This window comes from Acinonyx jubatus, chromosome F2 (genome assembly GCF_027475565.1).
Source record: "Acinonyx jubatus isolate Ajub_Pintada_27869175 chromosome F2, VMU_Ajub_asm_v1.0, whole genome shotgun sequence".
NCBI classification, from domain to species: Eukaryota; Metazoa; Chordata; class Mammalia; order Carnivora; family Felidae; genus Acinonyx; species Acinonyx jubatus.
In genome coordinates, this window is record NC_069394.1 from 37,496,715 (window position 1) to 37,511,426 (window position 14,712).

General features: G+C 37.9%; 1 protein-coding gene across 11 annotated transcripts in view; it reads right to left on the bottom strand.

Moving 5' to 3' along the window:
* VPS13B (vacuolar protein sorting 13 homolog B) overlaps window positions 1–14,712 on the bottom strand; it is a 794,855-nt gene that overhangs the window by 411,758 nt on the left and 368,385 nt on the right. The gene's annotated exons all lie outside the window — the stretch shown is intronic.

Consider the following 14,712-nt stretch of genomic DNA (forward strand, 5'->3'; position numbering starts at 1 on the left):
TTAGAAAAATATACAGAAACTACTCCCAAGATTATTTATTTCTTTATTAGTTCTGAATGAGATTACAAAATAACACATCAGATCACTTTAGACTATAGAATTACTGATTTTTGCAACTATTCAAACATAAGCACAACTTATCTGTTAAAAGTCAGGAGAGTGTTGGTTACTCCTGTTGGGTTGGTGACTGGGAGATGGCACTGTGGAACAATGTTATAATCTAATATTCTATTTAATGAATACATGGATATATACACACTTTACTAAAATTAAGTTGTAACCTAACAATTTACCCATTTCTGAGTATAAAGATACCTCAATAAAAACTTTACTTGAAAACAAAAAAGGAACAACAAAGCACTTTATTTATCCAAAATAGAGAAGAAACAGGTCTTCCCAAATGTGAATTCTCCTGATGACAAAATCTTATCCATAGACTCTCTAAAGTTCTTTTTAAAGTTTATTTATTTTGACAGAGAGACCGACCATATGCACGCACCTGTGAGCAATCAAGGGAGGGGGACAGAGCAAGAGGGAGAGAGAATCCCAAGTGGGCTCCACTCTTCATTTGATCCCACAAACCTGAAGATCATAACCTGGCTGAAATCAAGAGTCAGACACTTAAGTGACGGAGCCAACCAGGCTCCAACTTTATTTTTTTAATATGAAATTTATTGTCAAATTGGCTTCCATACAACAGCCAGTGCTCATCCCAACAGGTGCCCTCTTCAATGCATATCACCCATTTTCCCCTCCCTCCCACCCCCCGATCAACCCTCAGTTTATTCTGTTTTTAAGAGTCTCTTATGGTTTGCCTTCTTCCCTCTCTGTAACTTTTTCCCCCCTTCACCACCCCCATGGTCTTCTGTTAAGTTTCTCAAGATCTACATAAGAGTGAAAACATACGGTATCTGTCTTGCTCTGTATGACTTATCTCACTTAGCATGACACTCTCCAATTCCATCCACATTGCTACAAAAGGCCATATGTCATCCTTTCTCATCGCCAAGTAGTATTCCATTGTATATATAAACCACAACTTCTTTATCCATTCATCAGTTGATGGACATTTAGGCTCTTTCCATAATTTGGCTATTGTTGAAAGTGCTGCTATAAACATTGGGGTACAAGTGCCCCTATGAATCAGTACTCCTGTGGCCCTTGGGTAAATTCCTAGCAGTGCTATTGCTGGGTCATAAGGTAGATGTATTTTTAATTTTTTGAGGAACCTCCACATTGTTATCCAGAGTGGCTGCACCAGTTTGCATTCACGCCCACAGTGCAAGAGGGTTCCCGTTTCTCCATATCCTTGCCAGCATCTATAGTCTCCTAACTTGTTCATGTTAGCCACTCTGACTGGCGTGAGCTGATATCTCAGTGTGGTTTTGATTTGTATTTCCCTGATGAGGAGCGACGTTGAGCATCTTTTCATGTGCCTGTTGGCCATCTGGATGTCTTCTTTAGAGAAGTGTCTACTCATGCCTTCTGCCCATTCCTTCACTGGATTATTTGTTTTTCGGGTGTGGAGTTTGGTGAGTTCTTTATAGATTTTGGATACTAGCCCTTGGTCCAATATGTCATTTGCAAATAGCTTTCCCATTCCATCGGTTGCCTTTTAGTTTTGTTAATTGTTTCCTTTGCAGTGCAGAAGCTTTTTATCTTCATGAGGTCCCAATAGTTCATTTTTGCTTTTAATTCCCCTTTCCTTTGGAGCTGTGTCAAGTAAGAAATTGCTGCAGCTGAGGTCAGAGAGGTTTTTTCCTTTCTCCTCTAGGGTTTTGATGGTTTCCTGTCTCACATTCAGGTCCTTCATCCATTTTGAGTTTGTCTTTGTGAATGGTGTAACAAAGTGGTCTAGTTTCATCCTTCTGCAGTTCTCCCAGCACCATTTGTTGAAGAGACTGTCTTTTCTTCCATTGGATATTCTATTCTGCTTTGTCAAAGATTAGTTGGCCACACTTTTGTGGGTCCACTTCTGCAGTCGCTATTCTATTCCATTGGTCTATGTGTCTGTTTTTGTGCCAATACCATGCTGTCTTGATGATGACAGCTTTGTAGTAGAGGCTAAAGTCTGGGATTGTGATGCCTCCCACTTTGGTCTTCTTCTTCAATATTACTTTGGCTTTTGGGGTCTTTGTGGTTCCATACAAATTTTGGATTGCTCGTTCTAGCTTTGAGAAGAATGCTGGTGCAATTTTGATTGGGATTGCACTGAATGTGTAGATAGCTTTGGGTAGTACTGACATTTTAACAATATTTATTTTTCTAATCCATGAGCATGGAATGTTTTTCCATTTCTTTGTATCTTTTTCAATTTCCTTCATAAGCTTTCTATAGTTTTCAGCATACAGATCTTTTACATCTTTGGTTAGGTTTATTCCCAGGTATTTTATGATTCTTGGTGCAATTGTAAATGGGATCAGTTTCTTTATTTGTCTTTGTGTTGCTTCACTATTAGTGAGTTGCTACACTATTAGTGTATAAGAATGCAACTGATTTCTGTACATTGATTTTGTACCCTGTGACTTTGCTCAATTCATGTATCAGTTCTAGAAGACTTTTGATGGGTTCTATCAGGTTTTCCATGTATAATATCATGTCATCTGCAAAAAGTGAAAGCCTGACTTCATCTTTGCCAATTTTGATGCCTTTGATTTCCTTTTGTTGTCTGATTGCTGATGCTAGCACTTCCAACACTATGTTAAACCACAGTGGTGTTCCTGCTCTCAGGGGAAAAGCTCTGTTTTTCCCCACTAGGATGATATTAGCTGTGGGCTTTTCATAAATGGCTTTTATGATGTTTAAGTATGTTCCTTCTATCCCAACTTTCTCAAGGATTTTTATTAAGGATAATGAATTTTGTCAAATGCTTTTTCTGCATCAATTGACAGGATCATATCATTCTTTTCTTTTATTAATGTGATGTATCACATTGATTGATTTGCAAATATTGAACCAGCCCTGCAGCCCAGGAATGAATCCCACTTGACCATGGTGAATAATTCTTTTTATATGCTGTTGAATTCAATTTGCTAGTATCTTGTTGAGAATTTCTGCATCCATATTTATTAGGGACATTGGCCTGTAGTTCTCTTTTTTTGCTGGGTCTCTGTCTGGTTTGGGAGTCAAAGTAATATTGGCTTCATAGAATGAGTCTGGAAGTTTTCCTTCCCTTTTTATTTTTTGGAACGGCTTGAGAAGGATAGGTATTATTTCTGCCTTAAATGTCTGGTACAATTCCCCACGGAAGCCACCTAGTCCTGGAATCTTATTTGTTGGGAGATTGTTGATAACTGATTCAATTTCTCACTGGTTATGGGTCTGTTCAAATTTTCTATTTCTTCCTGTTTGAGTTTTGGAATTGTGTGGGTGCTTAGAAATTTGTCCATTTCTTCCAGGTTGTCCAGTCTGTTGGCATATAATTTTTTATAGTATTCCCTGATAATTGCTTGTATTTCTGAGGGATTGGTTGTAATAATTCCATTTTCATTCATGATTTTATCTATTTGGGTCATCTCCCTTTTCTTTTTGAGAAGCCTGGCTAGAGGTTTATCAACTTTATTTTTTTCAAAAAACCAACTCTTGGTTTCACTGATCTGCTCTACAGTTTTTTTAGATTCTATATTGTTTATTTCTGCTCCAATCTTTATTATTTCTCTTCTTCTGCTAGGTTTGGGGTGACATTGCTGTTCTGCTTCTAGTTCCTTTAGGTGTGCTGTTAGGGATTTTTCTTGTTTCTTGAGATAGGCCTGGATTGCAATGTATTTTCCTCTCAGGACTGCGTTCGCTGCATCCCAAAGCATTTGGATTGTTGTATTTTCATCTTCATTTGTTTCCATATATTTTTTAATTTCTTCTCTAATTGCCTGGTTGACCATTCATTCTTTAGTAGAGTGTTTTTTAACTTCCATGCTTCTGGAGGTTTTCCAGACTTTTTCTTGTGGTTGATATCAAGTTTCATAGCATTGTGGTCTGAAAGTGTGCATGGTATGATCAATTCTTTTATACTTATGAAGGGCTGTCTTGTGACCCAATATGTGTATCTATCTATCTTGGAGAATGTTCCATGTGCACTCAAAAAGAAAGTATATTCTGTTGCTTTGGGATGCAGGGTTCTAAATATATCTGTCAAGTCCATCTGATCCAATGTATCATTCAGGGCCCTTGTTTCTTTATTGCTCCTGTGTCTAGATGATCTATCCATTGCTGTAAGTGGGGTATTAAAGTCCCCTGCAATTACCACATTCTTATCAATAAGGTTGCTCATGTTTGTGATTGTTTTATATATTTGGGGGCTCCCTTATTTGGCGCATAGACATTTATAATTGTTAGCTCTTCCTGATGGATAGACCCTGTAATTATTATATAATGCCCTTCTTCATCTCCTGTTACAGCCTTTAATTTAAAGTCTAGTTTGTCTGATATAAGTATGGCTACTCCAGCTTTCTTTTCATTTCCAGTAGCATGATAGATAGTTCTCCATCCCCTCACTTTCAATCTGAAGGTGTCCTCAGGTCTAAAATGAGTCTTTTGTAGACAGCAAATAGATGGGTCTTGTTTTTTTATCCATTCTGATACCCTATGTCTTTTGGTTGGAGTATTTAGTCCATTTATATTCAGTGTTATTACTGAAAGATATGGGTTTAGAGTCTTTGTGATATCTGTAGGCTTCATGCTTGTAGTGGTGTCTCTGGTCCTTTGTGGTCCTTGCAACATTTCACTCACAAAGTTCCCCTTAGGCTCTCTTGTAGGCTTGGTTTAGTGGTGATGAATTCCTTCAGTGTTTGTTTGGAAGACCTTTATCTTTCCATCTTTCCTTCTATTCTGCATGACAGACTTGCTGGATGAAGGATTCTTTTTTTTTTTTTTTCAACGTTTATTTATTTTTGGGACAGAGAGAGACAGAGCATGTACGGGGGAGGGGCAGAGAGAGAGGGAGACACAGAATCGGAACCAGGCTCCAGGCTCTGAGCCATCAGCCCAGAGCCTGACGCGGGGCTCGAACTCACGGACCGCGAGATCATGACCTGGCTGAAGTCGGACGCTTAACCGACTGCGCCACCCAGGCGCCCCTGGATAAAGGATTCTTGGCTGCATATTTTTTTCTGTTCATCACATTGAAGATTTCCTGCCATTCCTTTCTGGCCTGCCAAGTTTCAGTAGATAGGTCTGCTACTACACTTATGTGTCTACCTTTGTATGTTATGCCCATTTATCCCTAGCTACTTTCAGAAATCTCTCTTTATCCTTGTATTTTGCCAGTTTCACTATACATATCCTGCAGAAGATTGATTCAAGTTACGTCTGAAGGGAGTTTGCTGTCCATTGGAGTCCTCCTGGATTTCAATGCCTGTTTCCTTCCCCAGATCAGGGAAGTTCTCAGCTATTTTGTTCAAGTACACCTTCAGCCCCTTTCTCTCTCTCTTCCTCCTCTGGAATTCCTATGATACAGATGTTCCGTTTGATTGCATCACTTAGTTCTCTAATTTTCCCCTCATACTCCTGGATTTTTTTTATCTTTTTCTCAGCTTCCTCTTTTTCCATAATTTTATCTTCTAATTCACCTATTCTCTCCTCCACCTCTTCAATCTGTGTTATGGCCGCCTCCATTTTATTTTGCACCTCATTTATAGCATTTTTTAATTCCTCATGACTATTTTTTAGTCCCTTGATTTCTATAGCAATAGATTCTCTGCTGTCCTCAATGCTTTTTTTAAGCCCAGCGATTAATTTTATGACTATTATTCTAAACTCTTGTTCTATTATATTGCTTAAATAAGTTTTGATCAATTCATTAGCTGTTACTACTTCCTGGAGTTTCATTTGAGAAGAATTCTTCCATTTTATCATTTTGGCTAGGCCCTCTGGTAGCCCCAAACTGCAGGGCACTTCCCCTGTGTTGTCCCAAGGAACCTGGGTTGGTGGGTGGGGCCGCAGTCAGACCCAATGTCTGCCCCCAGCCCACAGCTGGGGCCACAGTCAGACTGGTGTGTACCTTATCTTTCCCTCTTGCAAGGGCAGGACTTACTGTGGAGTGGTGTGGCCCTTGTCCAGGCTGGTTGCACACTGCCAGGCTTGTGGTGCTCCTTTGACAGGATCTGGCCAAGGGCGTATTAGCTGGGGTGGATCTGCAAGGTGCAGATCCCTGCTCTCTGAGAGCAGAGCTGTTGACTTTTAACATTCCAGATGTTAAGTACTGCTGGCTGTCAGAACTCACGCAGTCCGGCCCCTCTGCTTTTGCAAGCCACACTTCAGGGGCTCTGCCTTGCCCAGCGGTCTTCTCTTCCACCACCCCAGCTCCCTCCCGCCAGTCCATCTAGCACGCACCACCTCTCTGCTCTTCCTACCCTCTTCTGTAGGCCTCTTGTCTATGCTTGGCTCCGCAGAGTCCATTCTGCTAGTCTTCTGGTGGTTTTCTGGGTTATTTAGGCCGGTGTGGGTGGAATCTAAGTGATCAGTGGGATGAGGAGAGCCCAGCATCCTCCTGTGCCACCATCTTCCTTCAGTCGAATGATCCTAGTGCAAGCAGAGGGTCTTTGTAGGCTACAGGACTCTGACAAGCTTAACACAGGGTTCTTCATCCAGGTGCCTAACAGTCAAAGGTCATTTCCTGAGGTCAAATGAGAGAGGCTCTAAACCATGAAAATTTATTTCCAATGTCCAGCTGGGAGATCTGAGAGGTGTGGGCATGGGCTCCTATTGCTCCAACTTTACAAACTGATTTTGAAAGTAACCAAAAAAGTATGTGCTTACATAAAAGGCAAATTTCTATATTAAGAAAACAAAAGGTGATATTCCACTCTGTATAGTATGTTATTAAAATTTTTGTCCATCTAAATTACAGAAATCAGAGAATTTCAACAATTTTAAAGCAAAATTTCAGAAATTACTCTTAACTTAATAATCTATAACAACATATATTATTTCTAAACATATCCATATATTTTTTATACATTATATATTAATACAAACATTAATTTGTATGTACCACTTTATGTACTTAAGAAACATAAAATAAGTCAGATCTTGGTTTTTAAGACTTTGATTAAATTAAGTTTGATGGTCCTAAAATGCTCTCCAAAGTAAATGCTGCCATATTACCACTATGTGAACTACAGTTGCTATATTTCAACTCAGTTTCCTTATCTTCCCAACTTGGCTCATTTGCATTTATACTAGATTAATAACATCTTTTTAAAAATTTTTAATATTTATGAGAGAGACAGAGAGAGCAAGCAGGAGAGGGGTAGAGAGAGCAAGCAGGAGAGGGGTAGAGAGAGAGGGGGACACAGAATATGAAGCAGGCTCCAGGCTCTGAGTTGTCAGCACGGAGCCTGATGCAGGGCTTGAACTCACAAACCGTGAGATCATGACCTGAGCCAAAGTCGGATGCTCAACCAAATGAGCCACCCAGGCGCCCCATAGATTAATATCTTAAGGGCATGGATCATAGACCCTTTTCCCTCATATTTATAAACTCACAATCTACCACAATATGCATATTATAAATTCAAAGAACGTTTATTTAAAACAAGAGTTTGGGAGAGATCCATAAAGAGATTTGGGAACCGAGCATTCTAGGTAAATAATAATGCAAAAGTCCTGGGTTAGAGGTATACTTCGGATTTTCAAGAAATAATATGGAAGAAATATGGAAGAAATGATGGCCAAAACAAAGAGTGAGTGAAGTAGGAAATGAGTCAGAGCTATAAATAAGGACCAGTCATACAGAGCTTATATAGGCCATGGTAAGAAGGTTGGCTTTTGCTTTGGAGAAGCTGGGACATGATCATGGAGTCTAAATACAGTCATAAAATTATTGGATGGACATATTTTAAAAGAATTTCTCTGGTTACTCTGCAGAAAATCAGCTGTAAGTATTAAAACAGGGAGACAGTATGTGAAAGATGGTGGTTGCAATAGAGGTAGTAAGAAGTGATGAAATTCTGTACCCACTTAAAAAGATAAAGCCTCCAGGCTTTACTGATGGACTACACATACAGTAAGAGAGAAAAGTGAAGAACGGATGACTCCAAGGCTTTAGGTCTCAGCAGATGGAAGAATGGAGCTGCAGGAGGAGGAGAACTCAGGGGGAAAAACACCTTAGTTTTTTAGACCTATCAAGTTGCAATTTCCATCAGTTCATATGAAGATATCAAGGTTACAAACAGCTCAACAACTATACAAAATGGAAAAGAATACCAACAGATAATTAAGAGAAAAATATACTATGGCCAAAAAACTTAATAATGCCCTTGCCAAGAAACAAATAAAACTTAAGACAAAAATCAGGTATCCTCTTCCGTGGTCACATTGGCAACATTTTAAAGCATCAATTTGCATATTTACAAAATCTGTCGTTGTTGAAGGCTCTTTTGAGAATTTTTCATATACTGGGAATATGATTAAGTATGGCCTTTTTAGTAGAATTGCAACAGACGACAATTTGTAGCTATCAAAATTTAAACACGCAATATTTTTCTACAATAATCCCATTTCCAAAAACTTATGCTACAGAGATACTTTAACATTTGAGAGTGCATGCATACAAACAACTTATAAAGAATGGTCAGTGTCAGCAGTATTATTTGAAATAGTTAAAAAAGAAAAGAGGTGAGAAGGGAGCGGAAATGGAGAAGGAAAATGTTAAGCAATTTATCTGTCCATCAAAAAATACATGTTTGGGGCGCCTGGATGGCTCAGTCGGTTAAGCGTCTGACTTCAGCTCAGGTCATGATCTCGCGGTCTGTGGGTCAAGCCCTGCGTCAGGCTCTGTGCTGACAGCTCAGAGCCTGGAGCCTGTTTCAGATTCTATGTCTCCCTCTTCCTCTAACCCTCCCCTGTTCATGCTCTCTCTCTCTGTCTCAAAAGTAAATAAATGTTAAAAAAAATTTTTGAAAAAAAAAATAAATGGTTAAATTAACTTCACAATACCTCCAAAGAAGATTATAATCCATTCACTTAAAATGAGTAACAGTTACAGGTATGATAGAAAGCACATTTTTGATATCTTGTGAAATGAGAAAAATACATATGTGTTGTATAATCCAAATATGTTTTTACAACAATGTGTAAGTTTGAGTGTGATTTGTCTACTCCATACACAGAAAAAGTTACAGAAGAGTAAAAAAGCAAATCCATGACAGAGGTTTCCTCTGAGGAGAGCAAAATGGAATTGGTGAGGGTAAGAGCGACGGGGTATTTAACACTTTATTCCATATATTTCAGAATTAATTAAATGATTTACAATGGGTTTCCTATTATAATTTTCTTAATAAAACACCATTAATTTGCTTTCTATTGACTTGGATTGCATCACTTCTCTTTTGTCCATTAGTAGTTATGAGAACAAAATGGTTACCTAAGCCTATGGTAAAATTCTGCCAATTTAAATAACTGACTTAAATCTAGACCAACCACACAAAACCTGCACAGAGAAGTTTATAGGATCTTTATTCCTAAGTGCCAAAATTTGGAAGGACTAAGATGTCCTTCAGTAGGTGAGTCAATAAACTGTGGCCATGAAAACACACAGAAGCAATTTAAATGCATATTAGTAAGTGAAAGAAGCCAATCTGAAAAAGCTACATACTAATTCAAACTATATGACATTCTGGAAAGGGCAAAACTATGGAAACGGTAAAAAAGATCAGTAGTTACTAGGAGATAAGGAGAAGAGAGTAATAAAACTACTATATTGGTTACTATAATGGTAGATAAAGGTCAATACAAATTTGTCCAAATGCACAGAATATACAATACTAGGAATGAACCCTAATGTAAACTATGGGCTTTGGGTGATAATCATAGAAATTCATCAATTATAACAACGTAACACTTTGGTAGAGGATGTTGGTAACAGGGGGAGAATCTATGCATGTGAGGGGAAGGGGATACATGGGCAATCTCTGTACCTTCTCCTCAATTTCACCGTACACCTAAAACTTCTTTAAAAAATAAATTCTATGGAAATAAATTTTTAGATGCAGTCAAAATTTTAAACTCTTAACAATGAATACAAAAGGTTTCCAAAGAAATTTCTATGATCAAATTTCAAAAATCTAGTACAGAATATTAGTTTCATATAAACACCATTATTTCAATTTCAAAATAAACCCATCTAATAAATGCTAACAGTACCAAACAGTTTGAACACTATCACATGACTGTGAAGCACTATTTCAAGTAATTACTAATCAAAAAGCCATACAGTTACTGTAAATATACTGATATAATGACCTAATAAAAAATATTAAAGAGGCCCTGAAATTTATATGTGATTCAAAAAGCTTTGAAAAACATAAGCAGTTAAAACTTCTCATTAAATATCATAATCTGGCTATTGGAGGTATAAAATCACATTATTTTGGATACACTCATATTGAGTATCTATTTCCTAAAAGATATGAGGAAGACAGTTTTAAAAAAAGGGCATTTATTTTCCCTGTAGTTATGTATATTTCACAGGTAGGATATGAAAACTTCCTATAATTCTGTCAATCTTGATATGTATTTTATTTAGTCAAAAACCTCTGTAACGCCTGCTATATGCCAGATATTGCCGTAAGAGCTTTACAAATATTACTTGGTTTAAACCTTATAGCCACCCCATAAGGAACAACACACTATTATTTAGACTCTTATTCTCACCATTTTAGGATAAGAAAACTGATCACACAGAGGTTAAGTAACTTATTCCATGTCACCCAACTGGTAAATCACAAAATGAGGATGTGAATCTACGAAGTCTGACTCCAAAGTCCATGCTTTTAACTATGCTATAGCAACTCTTCTGTTTTTCCAATCCTGTATCATGGTAACTTCTAGTTCCAGCAAATATGTACTAACTATACCATATTTTTATTCAAGATGATGGTACCACTGATTGTTTAGAAATCATCAGATGTGTTCATTCTCACTAGAGCTACTCAAAAACCTACATTTAACACAGTAGTCTGATATCCATTATACTTCCTGTTTTTAACAAATAACTAAGGTACTGTTTGCAACAATAAATAAGGTACTTTTGAGACACAAAATTTACTGGTTAAAGTAATATAATAGTAATAAAATAATATCAACAATCAGTTCTTAGATATATACTATCCAGCCTGGTGCAATATTAATCCTTCATTTCTTCATCATGAAAAATGTACTGCATTGGATGTCTGGGAAGATGCGGAGTAGGAGGACCCTAAGCTTACCTCCACCCACGGGTACAAGTATATAACATTTACATAAGTGTAAATAACCCAGAAAACAACCCAAAAGCTGACAGTAAAAACTATACAACTACATGTAAAGAAGAAGCTGAATCTAAGAGGACAGAAATGGGCAGTAACATGGTCAGGAGCTAAATGGACCCTCGGGTGGGGCCACAGAAGGCAGGTACCCTGCAGGCCTAGAGAGGAGAGAGAAACAGACCCTCACACAGGAGAATGACACACACATAGGAATGACAAATGACCCTCACACATAGGAATGACAAATCCCTTTAACATTTGGCTTTGAAAACCAGAGAGGCCAAATTTTGTATGTTCTTACAACCAGTGGGACTTAAAACCTGGAGCTTTAAAAATCAGCACACCAGGCTCTGGGAGAGCCTGAAGAGCAGGAGGAGGCTGAGTCCCCACCTTTAAAGAGACAGCACAACCAAAGTCCACAGAGATACAGCACAGAAACAGCAGTCTTAAAAAAGCATGGGTCACATAGGAGGGAGAGTAGTTTACTTATCTCAGAGTCTACTCCTGAGCAACAGAGATTCCGAGGAGAGTCATTCACAAACAAAGAAGCTGACAGACACCATTCCCTTCCTCTACCCCCCAACCCCCAGCATAAACACATGGCCACCTAGAGGAACCAGAGTGGTGCCCACACTCACCACCTAACTTGCTAAACCCTCCGTTCTCTCCCTCCTCCAGACCTTGCAGATCCACTCCTCTGATGCACTCATGGACAGAGCTCACCCCAGAGTGGGACCACAGGCCTAGCAAGGTGCAAGCAGCCCTGACAGGGGACAGCTCCACTTGAAAATAACTACTACTTGAGAAACTGGGAAAGATAACCACACATACCAGTTTGTATGTGGCCCTAGCAGTGGGCTAATGGCAGACAGCTGGTCAGATTTCTGGCCCTGGCCACCAATGAAAGCTCCTTAGGGGACAACACAGGGAAAGAGCTCTGCAGTTTGGTGCTACTGCATCATGGGCAAATCCCTGACCTGACTCAACTTAAGCCCATGCGGCCCTACCACATGGACCAAATAACTGTGCACAATAGGCAGAAAAAGCCACTGCAGACAACTGCACTGAAGGAAACAGTGGCTCAGCCACAAAAGCAGGATGTACACAACACACATAAGAGACACACTGGAAATGTGAGGTTCTGGGGAACAAGGAATGCTGCACTGCAGGGCACTACAGGACCTATTCAGAAAGCCATTACTTCAAGAGTAAGAGATGTAGTTGACTTTCGTAACACAAAGGAACAGACAGAGAGAGTTAGACAAAATGAGGAAACAAAAGACTATGTCCCAAATGAAAGAACAGGACAAAATCACAGCAAGAGACCAAAGCAAAAAGGAGAACAAGTGTAATAACATTCACAGTATAGGAACCCAGAAGGCGAAGAGAGAGAAAAAAGGGCAGAAATGTATTTGAAAAAATACTAGTTAAAAATATCCCAAATATGGGGAAGGAAACAGAAATCCAGATCAAGGATGCACAGTGAATCCCCAACAAAATAAACACAAGGAGAACCACACCAAGACATATAGTATTTCATATGGTAAAAAGTAGTGATAGGGAATTTTAAAAGCAGCAAGAGAAACACAGTTATGTACCAGGGAAATCCCATAAGGCTATCAGCTGATTTTTTAGGAGAAAATGCAGGCCAGAAGGGAATGGCATGATATATTCAAAGTGCTGAAATGAAAAATTCTATTTAGCATAGCTATCGTTAAGAACAGAAGGAGAAATAGAGTTTCCCAGACAAAGAAAAGATAAGGAATTCCTCACCACTAAACCAATCCTACAAGACATGTTAAAGGGGATGCTCTGAGTAGAAAGGAAAGACCATAGGTAAAAGCAAGAGTAGAAGGAAACAAAAAAGCAGTAAAAATTAATATACCTGTAAAAATTAGTCAAGGAACTCACAAAATAAAAGAATATCAAGTATGACACCAAATACCTAAAATGCAAGAGACATGAAGACAGGGCTCAAACTTAAGTGACCATCAACTGGATTGCTACAGGCAGAAGACTTTACATACAAACCTAATGGTAATCACAAATCAAACACCAGTAATAGACATGCAAACAATAAACAGAAAGGAACCCAAGTATACCACCAAAGAAATCCAACTAATCATGAAAGAAGAGAGGAAGGGAAGGAACAGAGAAGAACTACAAAAACAATAATAAAAAGTAACAAAAATGACAATACATACATAATTACTTTGATTGTAAACAGACTAATTGCTCCCTCAAAAGACAGAGTGCAGGAATAGATAAAAAAAACAAGACCCATCTACACGCTGCCTACAAGAGACTAATTTCAGACCTAAAGCAACATTCAGACTGAAAGTGAAGGGAATGAAAAGCATTTAGCATGCAAATGGATATGAAAAGAAAGCCAGGGTAGCAATATTTATATAGGACAAAACAGACTTTAAAACAAAGACTGTAACAAGAGACAAAGCACGCTATATAATCATAAAGGAACATACCAAGAAGAACATACAGTATTAAATACTTATGCACCTAACATAGAAATATATAAAGCAGTTAATAACAAACTTAATGGAAATAATCCATGGTAAAATAATAATAGTAGGGGACTTTAACACCCCACTTACATTAATGGACAGGTCATCCAAACAAAATCTACAAGAAAAAGGTAGCTCTGAATGACACACTGAATCAGATAAATTTAACAGATATATTCACAAATCTCCAACTAAAACAGCAGAATACACATTCTTTTCAAGTGGAAATGGAACATACTCTAAAATAAATCATATATGAGGCCAGAAAACAAGTCTCAACAAATTCAAAAAGACTGCAGTCATACCATGCATCTTTTCTGTCTACAACTATATGAAACTAGAAACCAACATAAGAAAAAATCTGGAACGAGCACAAATACATGGAGATTAAATAACATGTTACTAAACAGTGAAATGGCCAAGAAATCAAAGAGGAAATAAAAAAATACACGGAGAGAAAGGAAAACGAAAACACAGTCCAAAATCTTTGAGAGGCAGCAAAAGCTATTCTAAGAAGGAAGATTATAGCAATATAAACTTACCTCAAGAAAACAAGAAAAACTCTCAAACTGCCTAACTTTACACCTAAGGGAACTACAAAAAGAGAAACAAACAAAACCCAATACCAGAAGGAAGGAAATAATACAGTTTGAACAGAAATAAATGAAATAAAAATTTTTAAAAAGTCAGATCAATGAAACCAACAGCTATCCTTTGAAAAGATCAAAATTAATAAACTTTTAGCCAGACTTTCAAAATGAAAAGAGAGAGAGAGAGAGAGAGAGAGAGAGACTCCAATAAACAAAATTAGAAATAAAATAGGAAAAATACCAACAGAGTAACACAAAGAACTGTAAAAGAATATTGTGAAAAATTATATGCCAACAAATTGGACAACCTAGAACAAATAGATCAATTCCTAGAAACATACATTTCTCAAAACTGAA